Consider the following 12068-nt stretch of genomic DNA (forward strand, 5'->3'; position numbering starts at 1 on the left):
CCCGGGTCCGGGAGCACCCCCACCAGTAAAAAAGCTGACTAGCATAGCCTAGCATAGCGTCACAAGTAAATAGTAGCATCTAAATATCATTAAATCACAAGTCCAAGACACCAGATGAAAGATACACATCTTGTGTATCCAGCCATCATTTCTGATTTTTAAAATGTTTTACAGGGAAGACACAATATGTAAATCTATTAGCTAACCACGTTAGCAAAAGACACCACTTTTTTTACTCCACCATTTTCTTACTGCATCAGTAGCTATCACAAATTCGACCAAATAAAGATATAAATAGCCACTAACCAAGAAACACTTTCATCAGATGACAGTCTGATAACATATGCTATACAATAAATATGTTTTGTTAGAAAAATGTGCATATTTCAGGTATAAATCATAGTTTACCATTGCAGCCACCATCACAACTCTCGCCAATGCAACTAGAATAACTACAGCGACCATCGCTGTAACGGCTCTCTTTCGGTGAGTGAGTTGACCAAGGCGCAGCGGGTTGTGAATACATAATGAACTTTATTTAACAAGACGAAACTAAACACACGAAGAACACTTGAATAATTTTACAAAACAACAAAACGAACTTGACAGACCTAAACTATGAACTTACATGAAACGAGGAACACATAAACAGGAACGACCGAACGAACGAGACGAGACAGTACCGTGTGGTGCAACAAACACAGACACAGTGACAATCACCCACAAACAAACAGTGAGAACCTCCTACCTTAATATGACTCTCAATTAGAGGAAAACGCAAAACACCTGCCTCTAATTAAGAGCCATACCAGGCAACCCAAAACCAACATAGAAACGGAAAACATAGACTGCCCACCCAAAACTCACGCCCTGACCATCACACACATACAAAACAACAGAAAACAGGTCAGGAACGTGACAATCGCGTATTACCTAATTACTCATCATAAAACATTTCTTAAAAATACACAGCGTACAGCAAATGAAAGACACAGATCTTGTGAATCCAGCAAATATTTCAGATTTTCTAAGTGTTTTACAGCGAAAACACAATATAGCGTTATATTAGCTTACCACAATAGCAAACATCACAACAGCATTGATTCAAGCCAAAAATAGCGATAACGTATAAACCACCAAAATATATTAGTTTTTTCACTAACCTTCTCAGAATTCTTCAGATGACAGTCCTATAACATCATATTACACAATGCATATAGAGTTTGTTCGAAAATGTGCATATTTAGCAGCACAAATCGTGGTCATACAATGTGATTAGTGGCCAAAACTTCAAGCAATCTGTCCGGCGCCATCTTGAAGAGGCACCTATTCTAATCGATAAGTAATCATAAACTTGACAAAAAAAATACAGGTTGGACAGCAAATTAAAGATACATTAGTTCTTAATGCAACCGCTGTGTTAGATTTTAAAAATTAACGTTACTGCGCAATACAGCGTGCGCTAAAGCGAGACCGCACCGAAATTCATGCTTACTATTTGCTGAGCTTCCATCAGAATCTTGGGCAAGGTGTCCTTTCTCCAGAACAATCGTCTTTTGGTTGAAAGATGTCCTCTTCTCCTGTAGAAATAGCAGCTAACGATAGCCACCCACTGGAGAGGTGTCCAACTCGTGAAAGCGCATCACAAAGAAATCCCAGAAAATCGCAATAAACTGATATAAACTGCTATAAGTCGGTTTAAATTAACTACCTTATGATGTCTTTAACACCTATAACGAATAAAAACATGACCGGAGATATAGAACTGCTAAAACGAAAGCTTTTGCAGGACGCCATTGTGATGTCCCTCTTGCGCCAGGCGCCCCGTTGAAAAGAACGGTACTTCCGTTCCATGAGCCTTTATAGTGTCCCAGATTGCGCAATCCAGTCCATTCAAATTCTCACCGCTTACTGACATCTAGAGGAAGGCGTATGCAGTGCATGTAGCCCCATAGCTTACATAAGCTATGGGGACTTATAAACTGACCTCAGAACAGGGACCTCGATTTCAGAAATCTCACTTCCTGACAGGAAATGTGCTGCAGAATCAGTTCTGTTTCACTCAGAGAAATAATTCAAACGGTTTTAGAAACTAGAGAGTGTTTTCTATCCAATAGTAATAATAATATGCATATTGTACGAGCAAGAATTGAGTACGAGGCAGTTTAATTTGGGAACGAAATCATTACAAAGTGCAAATAGCACCCCCTATTGACAAAAGGTTAACTGCCTTGTTCAGGGGCAGAACGACAGATTTTTACCATGTCAGCTCAGGGATTCCATCTTGCAACCTTACGGTTAACTAGTCCAACGCTCTAACCACCTGCCTCACGAGGAGCCCGCCTGTTACGCGAATGCAGTAAGAAGCCAAGGTAAGTTGCTAGCTAGCATTAAACTTATCTTATAAAAAACAATCAATCAATCATAATCACTAGTTATAACTACACATGGTTGATGATATTACTAGTTTATCTAGCGTGTCCTGCGTTGCATATAATCGATGCAGTGCGCATTCACGAAAAAAGACTGTCGTTGCTCCAACGTGTACCTAACCATAAACATCAATGCGTTTCTTAAAATCAATACACAGAAGTATATATTTTTAAACCTGCATATTTAGCTAAAAGAAAACCAGGTTAGCAGGCAATATTAACCAGGTGAAATTGTGTCACTTCTCTTGCGTTCATTGCACGCAGAGTCAGGGTATATGCAACAGTTTGGGCTGCCTGGCTCAAAGCGAACTAATTTGCCTGAATTTTACGTATTATGACATAACATTGAAGGTTGTGCAATGTAACAGGAATATTTTGATTTATGAATGCCACCCGTTAGATAAAATACGGAACGGTTCCGTATTTCACTGAAAGAATAAACGTTTTGTTTTCGTTTTGTTTTCGAGATGATAGTTTCCGGATTCGACCATCTTAATGACCTAAGGCTCGTATTTCTATGTGTTATTATGTTATAATTAAGTCTATGATTTGATAGCGCAGTCTGACTGAGCGATGGTAGGCACCAGCAAGCTCGTAAGCATTCATTCAAACGGCACTTTCGTGCGTTTTGCCAGCAGCTTTTCACTGTGCTTCAAGCATTGCGCTGTTTATGACTTCAAGCCTATTAACTCCAGAGATTAGGCTGGTGTAACCGATGTGAAATGGCTAGCTAGTTAGCGGGGTGCGCGCTAATAGCGTTTCAAACGTCACTCACTCTGAGACTTGGAGTAGTTGTTCCCCTTGCTCTGCATGGGTAACGCTGCTTCGAGGGTGGCTGTTGTCGATGTGTTCCTGGTTCGAGCCCAGGTAGCGGCGAGGAGAGGGATGGAAGCTATACTGTTACACTGGCAATACTAAAGTGCCTATAAGAACATCCAATAGTCAAAGGTATATGAAATACAAATCGTATAGAGAGAAATAGTCCTATAATTCCTATAATAACTACATCCTAAAACTTCTTACCTGGGAATATTGAAGACTCATGTTTAAAGGAACCACCAGCTTTCATATGTTCTCATGTTCTGAGCAAGGAACTTAAACGTTAGCTTTCTTACATGGCACATATTGCACTTTTACTTTCTTCTCCAACACTTTGTTTTTGCATTATTTAAACCAAATTGAACATGTTTCATTATTTGTTTGAGGCTAAATTGATTTTATTGATGTATTATATGAAGTTAAAATACGTGTTCATTCAGTATTGTTGTAATTGTCATTATTACAAATACATTTTAAAAAATCGGCCGATTAATCGGTATCGGCTTTTTTTGGTACTCCAATAATTGGTATCGGTATCGGCGTTGAAAAATCGGTCAACCTCTAATACAGAGTCAAGTTATTATGAGGTGAGGTAAGGACAGAGGCATTAGACTAGACAGGGTAATATCTCTTTACATCGCTCTGTCAGAGGAGACCCCGTGTGGCTCAGGTGGTAGAGCATGGTGCTTGCAACATCCAGGTTGTGGTTTCTATTCCCATGGGGAACCAGTACAAAAATGTATGCACTCACTACTGTAAATCACTTGCTTTAGATAAGAGCATCTGCTAAATTACTAAACTGTAAAATGAGACAATACCTGACAGACCCACTCCTTGAAAAATAACATAACTACTTGTTTGACAGTTGGTTTCAAGGGCACCTACCTCCACATTTAGCTTACATTAGACTTGATACTCTCAAAGTAATGCATTGTAGAAGTGCTCTAAGCACAAAACGACTGCAGCTTCATACAGTAGATGTGTCTAGATTACAGTAGTTGTGTCTAGATTACAGTAGGTGTGTCTAGGTTACAGTCAGGGTGTCTAGATTAAAATTGGCAGCATTTAAGCATTACCCTGCAAAAAGCTCTCTCTCTCTCTCTGTCTCTGTCTTTCTCTCATTCTGTCTCTCTGTTTCTCTCTGTTTCTCTCTCTATTCTTCCATGGTCCTAATCCCTCTCCCTCTCGGTCTCTCTCCCAGCTCCTTTCACCATCTCTCTCTCTCCTCCCCTTTTCTTCCCTCCCTCCCTCCTTCCAAAGCAGCAGAGAGGCTAGGAGCTGCAATAGGAGATGATGATGGGGCACCATAAACTAGGCATGGAAGTAAAAAATGGTGATACAATGGTGAAATATAAATACTCTAATGAATGCCTAAAAATAGGCAGCAGAAGCTTTGAGTCCATGCTATACGCATGCTGGTTCCCCAGGCCTCTCTCTGAGTACGGCGGGAGAGGAGGGACACACTGATAACAGACACACAGTAATATAAGGAAAACTCATCTTCATGGTTAATATGTAGATCCAATGAATATACAGTACAACTACAGCCTCTTTGATAAGGTACAACTTAAAGTAATGGGAAATGTGTGAGTGTGGGGGGATGGGGGTGCATTGACAGTAAAGGGGAGTGAGATAGAAAGGAAGAAAAAGAAAGAAATAGGGAGAGAGAGTGGGTGAGGGAGAGGCAGAATGAATTAATGTTTTTGTTAATGCATGGCTGTAGTGTACAGAGATGTACACACTACAGCATAGTGCCAGCAGAGGGCGCCACTAACTCAATACAAGGAGAGGAGGCACCCTAAATGTTGTGGCACTCCTTGTCACACACACACAATCTCTCATGCACGCACGCACACACACACACACACACACACACACACTAAGGGGGTTTGTCTTTATAAACGATGGCAGAAATGCCATCGTTTATTTATTTGCTGGGATCTAAAGTGGAATTTAATTTACAGTACAAAACTGCCAGGGTCCCAACTAGATATTGATATGGCAGAAATGCCATCGTTTATTTATTTGCTGGGATCTAAAGTGGAATTTAATTTACAGTACAAAACTGCCAGGGTCCCAACTAGATATTGATATGGCAGAAATGCCATCGTTTATTTATTTGCTGGGATCTAAAGTGGAATTTAATTTACAGTACAAAACTGCCAGGGTCCCAAATATGCTCCATCTTCTCATCTACATTATGTTATTAAATCAAATTAACATAATTTCTCAGCTAATGTATCAAAGCAGCCATTAACTCTCTGAAAACATATTTTTTTCAACTAAGGTGTCCATTTCCAAATGTGCATGTCCATTTAGGACAACTATTCATCATGGTTATATCATTGAATCAACAGACAAGTGAATGTAATTGACAGGATGCACAATACCATCTTTTATAACCTCCACTGGCATCCATGGCTCTGTCGCCATAGAAACAGAATGTGGCCATAGTGATTATATTCTCAAATTGTTGAGGTTATTTGAGTTTGTTGAGCTGAAATAACAACTCCAGTACCTACCTCACTAACGTAAGACACAAAAGAACTGTCACAGATTTCCCTTGGAGAAATAATGACACAGTTGAGTTGTGATCTATGACCCTTGGAATATTCATAAGAGGTACGGGTGACATTCAACTCTTCTTTTAATAGTCAAGCAAGACCGAACACAGTCACATATTGATTTAAAAACAAATCATCGCATTCCAAGATGGCGTAGCAGTTGGACATGTGTTTGTCTTGTCCCGTCTTGTCCCGTCTTGAAAGTCATTTTCCTGTTTTTTTGTTGTTATATATTTCATATATATTTTAGTCTAACTTTCCATCTATGAACTGAATATACTTTCCTGCAACCCGCCTCACCCAATGTGGTACGGATCTGCTATTTTTATACTTTACAATCGGAACCCCCATCAGAAGCTAGATGCTAAATTGTAATTATTTCGCCTCTAGGGCCTATTTATTGCCTTACCTCCCTACTCTTCTACGTTTGCACACACTGTACATAGATTTATCTATTGTGTTATTGACTGTACGTTTGTTTATGTCTAACTCTGTGTTGCTGTTTGTGTCGCACTGCTTTGCTTTATCTTGGACCAGGTTGCAGTTGTAAATGAGAACTTGTTCTCAACTGGCCTACCTGGTTAAATTGTCACGCCTGCTCCCGCTCTTCCTCCCTCTGGCGCTCGAGGGCGCCAGACTCCCCAACATTACGCACTCAAGCCACCATCAGTACGCACACCTGACTTCCCCCTGTCACGCACATCAGTGATCATTGGACTCACGTGGACTTACTTGTGTCATTACCTTCCCTATATCTGTCTGTTCCCAAGCTCTGTTCCCTGCTTCTGGATTGATTGGCATATGTCCGTGTTACCCGTGTTCTGACGCTGTTCCTGTCTTGTTCTATGTCTGTTCCCTATTAAATGTTTGACTCCCTGTACCTGCTTCTCCTGTCCGGCGTCACTCCTTATATAAATAAAGGTGAATTTTTTTAATTTTTTTTATTAAAATATTTTTTGTTGTTGCTGAGGGTGTGAAATGTCATTTTAACATGAGTTTGACATCAAAGTAAGTAATCCCTGAGCTTCAGACTGCCTCTGTCACCCCATAAGTGACAAGGTTTCTGATAACAATATCCACTTGAGACAGGCCTGGGCTTGTTTTTGTGGCGTTAGTTACAGCACTAACACACAGCAGTTATTAGTTTCAGCAAACTGTGTATCATCTCCTGCGGTCATATTTTCCCAGGATTTGTGGGAGCGTAATAGTCTTAGCTACTCTGATAAGAACTTCCAGTCCCTCTACAATCACACTGGCCAAACAAATAGACAGGTTGCCATGCTAGCTCTGTCTTGTGCTCTATATAAAGACTGGCAGCTGGCACCCAGAGAGAGAAAGAGAGTTTGATCTCTGGCTGTGACCTCACATACGGCTTGGCTGTGTCTGATGTGAGGCATCAGTGATTTGGTCAGTAGTCAGTACTGTGGGTATTCACAACCCCTATCTCTGTGGGTGAGAGTGAATGTAAGGGTGAGAGTGAATACACTACATTGAAATTCTTCTTAGTGCTACGATGAGGCCCGGCGTTGGCCCAAGCTGCTGCACTGAGGTAACACCTTCTGTCTTAGCTGCCTGGGAGATATAGACAGGTACACCAGGAGGGGGCGCTGCCATGCCCCTCATGCAGACAGGAGACCAAGGTACTGCATTCTGGTGTGGCTAAACTAGCAGATCATTTTGCCATCATCGGTTTGGTGACAAGAGGACAAGAAGAGTCAGAAGTGGGCGTCTAATGTGAGAAACATGCAGATTAGAAACTGAAGATATTCTGCACATCGTGCCACAGGTTTGTGCTTGGAAAAGGAATAATCAACATGTGCGCGCCCACACACACACACACACACACACACACACACACACACACACACACACACACACACACACACACACACACACACACACACACACACACACACACATACACACACACACACACACACACACACACACACACTGTGGCGCCCACACACACACACACACACTGTGGCGCCCACACACACACACACACACTGTGGCGCCCACACACACACACACTGTGGCGCCCATACACACACACACACACACTGTGGCGCCCATACACACACACACACACACTGTGGCGCCCACACACACACACACTGTGAATCGTAAGAGCTGAGCCAGGTGGACTTCAAGCTAACTCTTCTCTCCTAGTCAGCCACTGTGTGCTTTAGTCCCATGGAGACGGAAGACATCCACATTCATAAGGCATTGTTTGGATAAATGTCCACTCAGTCATAACTACTCCTCTCTGAACAGCACCAGTACACCCAAGACACATTCCTCCACATTCATTGTTCCACATTGTCACCTGCTTCAACAAATACCAGTATGAGATGGCATCTATTTCCCTAGAGATTGGTGCATGAAGATTTAAATATGCACTCATAGCTGTCAATAGAATATAGATACTAATTTGTTTCACTAAGGTCAGATACAGATATTCAATCAGACTTTAACTTTTAACTAACTTGAACTTGTAGCTCTACTATTTTTATCTCTCCTCAGGGTTTCTGTTCCCTTGGTGCTCTCACCCCCCCCTCACACCCCCTCCCCCCTCTCACCCCCCCACATCCCCCTCATCCCGCCACACCATCCCTCACACTCTCTTACATCCACTCACACCCTCCCTCACACCCCTACATACCCCCTCACACCCTCTTACACCCCTCACCCCACCTCACCCCCCCTCACACCCCCACACACCCTCCCTCACAACCCCTCACACTCCCCTCACCCTCACCCCCCCCCCCCCCCTACACACACACACACACACACACACACACACACACTGTGGAGGATGCAGAGTCAGCCGCAGCCCACTACAGAGGCAGGATACGCTCTGCTTTAGATCAATGCCAGCAGAGGCAAACACCCCCCCTGGACCAGATCGTATGAGACTCACTGGATGAGAGGCGCCAACTGCAGGCCCTGTCCCAGTCTCTGAAGCACCTGCTGAACAACACATGTGACACAAAGCTGCTGTCCCAGAGAGGAACACTGACGGCACTACAGGAGCCTCACCTCCTGTGGGGACACTGCCACCCCACTAGCCAACTCCACTCTCCCACAGAGGCACACTCAGTCTCCTCTCATTACCAATGATCTGGAACTGAACATGCTGGTCCCACGAAGACAACAACAACAACAACAGAGATTGTTGCTGTAGAATCTCAGCTCCTCCATAGAGCCCTAACACTGACTCTGCGGTTCTGGAAGTTGGAGGTGACAGTATAGAACTGAGTGTAGGAAAGAGCAAAACTTCTATGAACTTCCCTTCTCGGGTATCAGTCAGTAAAGATGGCTGAACTCTCTGGGGAAGCAGACTGGCTCCTTCTCAGGTATCAGTCAGTAAAGATGGCTGGACTCTCTGGGGAAGCAGACTGGCTCCTTTTCAGGTATCAGTCAGTAAAGATGGATGAACTCTCTGGGGAAGCAGACTGTCTCCTTCTCAGGTATCAGTCAGTAAAGATGGCTGGACTCTCTGGGGAAGCAGACTGGCTCCTTCTCAGGTATCAGTCAGTAAAGATTGATGAACTCTCTGGGGAAGCAGACTGGCTCCTTCTCAGGTATCAGTCAGTAAAAATAGCTGGACTATCTGGGGAAACAGACTGGCTCCTTCTCAGGTATCAGTCAGTAAAGATAGCTGGACTCTCTGGGGAAGCAGACTGGCTCCTTCTCAGGTATCAGTCAGTAAAGATGGATGAACTCTCTGGGGAAGCAGACTGGCTCCTTCTCAGGTATCAGTCAGTAAAGATGGATGAACTCTCTGGGGAAGCAGACTGGCTCCTTCTCAGGTATCAGTCAGTAAAGATGGATGAACTCTCTGGGGAAGCAGACTGGCTCCTTCTCAGGTATCAGTCAGTAAAGATGGCTGGACTCAATGGGGAAGCAGAATGGCACCTTTGCGTTCCTAGACAAGGGGTCAGACCTCGGGTCCTCTGAGGGGTGTCTAAGGTCACCTGTGGTTGTGGCTGCATCCAGTCTGGGGTGCATGGTGGTCCTGGCCATCCTGAACGCAGGTGCATCTTCATCCACACCTGAGATGGGGAAAGACTATTCACCCTCCAGCCAGAAGGCCTTTTGGAGGGCCAGATATTTGTGACTGACCACTGTGAGGAAGGTGTCCAGACCATCCTGACCATAGAGTGGATGACAGAGAACCTGCTGCTAACCCTAACTGAAGTGGCCCAGCTTTGTGGCCAGGACAGGGGGACCCCCAGCTTTGTGGCCAGGACAGGGGGACCCCCAGCTTTGTGGCCAGGACAGGGGGACAGGGTGGCTGTGTTTACTGAAGACTCTGGTCTTCTCTATGACACTACAAGCTCTCTGCTATGGAGGAGTGAGCAGAGAGTTGTCCACCCAACTGGCATCGCTATAGATGACAGGAATAATGTCATAGTAGCGAACCACAGCCCTGGAGATATGGTGGTTTTCAGCAGTGAGGGGAGGTGGCTGGGCTGGACTGGTAGAGGGTTGGCAGGACCTCAAGGACTGGCACTGGGTAATGACAGGGTGCTTGTCATTACTAACAGCCAGAACAAAAAAACATTATAATACGCCCTTATCAATATCAAGATACTAATGTCAGCTTTCAGAAAACATTGGCTATCAGAAATCACTAAATGCACTAACCTTCAGGTGCTGTTAAAGGATATGCTGCTAATAGACATATGGCACAAAAGCATTCAATAACTCATCTTTTTTATTTAGGAGCTAAATCAAATATCTTGGGACAGAACGATTCTGTATCTAGTGAGCATACTAATCCATCTAAATCCTGTTTTCTCAATGATCCAGTCGTGTCCATTTCCCCCAATAGGATGCAACAGGTGAGTAAGCACGACACATGGCTGTGGGCCAACAACACTACTGCGGCATTGCTTTGTGAAATGAATGGTTTGTGGAACCCTCATGCAAGGTAATAATGGGGCCCTACCCTACAGCAAGAGCATAGAGAGAAAAAGTGGGCAGCTCTGTAAAAGTAAACTGGAGAAAAGCCTCAGCCAGGTACCTGAGTATATCTCCCTGCTCTTCAATTTCATCAGCCACCTCTTCACACCTGCAACAATGATGTGAAGAAGCCCGTCATGTGCAGAGCAATGTTACAGCAGCCCTGAAACTGGTCAAGGCAAGGACCTTCATGCAGGAGGCTGGCAGTAATATAGCAGTTAACATTCAGTGCAGCCGTAACATTGAATCATTTGCTTTAATAAATCACCACCCGTCCTAACCCCAAACTGAACAACATGAGCAAATACCTGTTGCCGTTTCAAATGAGCAGACGGCTTCTGCAGTAGCACTGATGACACCCATCAGCATTTACACTGAGTGAACAAAACATTAAGGACACCTTCCTAATATTGAATTGCACCCCCTTTTGCCCTCAGAACAGACTCAATTTGTAGGGGCATAGACTCTACAGGGTGTCTAAAGTGTTCCACAGGGATGCTGGCCCATAATGAATCCAATGCTTCCCAAACTTGTGTCAAGTTGGCTGGATATCCTTTGGGTGCTGGACCATTCTTGATACACACAGGAAACTGTCGCTCGTGAAAAACCCAGCAGCGTTGCAGTTCTTGACACACTCAAACCGGTGCGCCTGGTACCTACTACCATACCTTGTTCAAAGGCACTTAAATATGTTGTCTTGCCCATTCACTGATTGGAACACACACAATCCATGTCTCAATTGTCTCAAGGCTTAAAAATCCTTCTTTAACCTGTCTCCTCCTCTTAATTTACACTGATTGAAGTGGATTTAACAAGTGACATCAATAAGGGGTCATAGCTTTCACCTGGATTCACCTGGTCAGTCTATGTCAAGGAAAGAACATTGTTCTTAATGTTTTGTACACTCAGTGTATTTATACTCCCGGCCGAGAGGAGACAGAAACAGCAGGTCTTTCCCTGGGACACTCCAGGGACCAGGTGGACAGATATGAACCCCCTCATCCCATGCTGGCTGGCTGACAGTAGATCTCCCCCTGTTCTAGTCCCCTATCTGCCTCTGCTCTGAATGATGTGTTTGGCTGTGGGGCACCTGCTCTTACCTGTGTTTGTGTCAGGTAAGATACAGCAATGCTTCTGCAGGATGCTCGGCAGCACCTGTGGAGGGAGACAGAGAGGGACAACAATTAAACAGGTGTGTCACACAACAGAATGGATGGCAATGAGTCCTGGGAGACCATTCAGCCACACTTAAAGACCTACAACTACAGCAATAGGCAACAAT

Source organism: Salvelinus fontinalis, chromosome 15 (genome assembly GCF_029448725.1).
Source record: "Salvelinus fontinalis isolate EN_2023a chromosome 15, ASM2944872v1, whole genome shotgun sequence".
NCBI lineage: Eukaryota > Metazoa > Chordata > Actinopteri > Salmoniformes > Salmonidae > Salvelinus > Salvelinus fontinalis.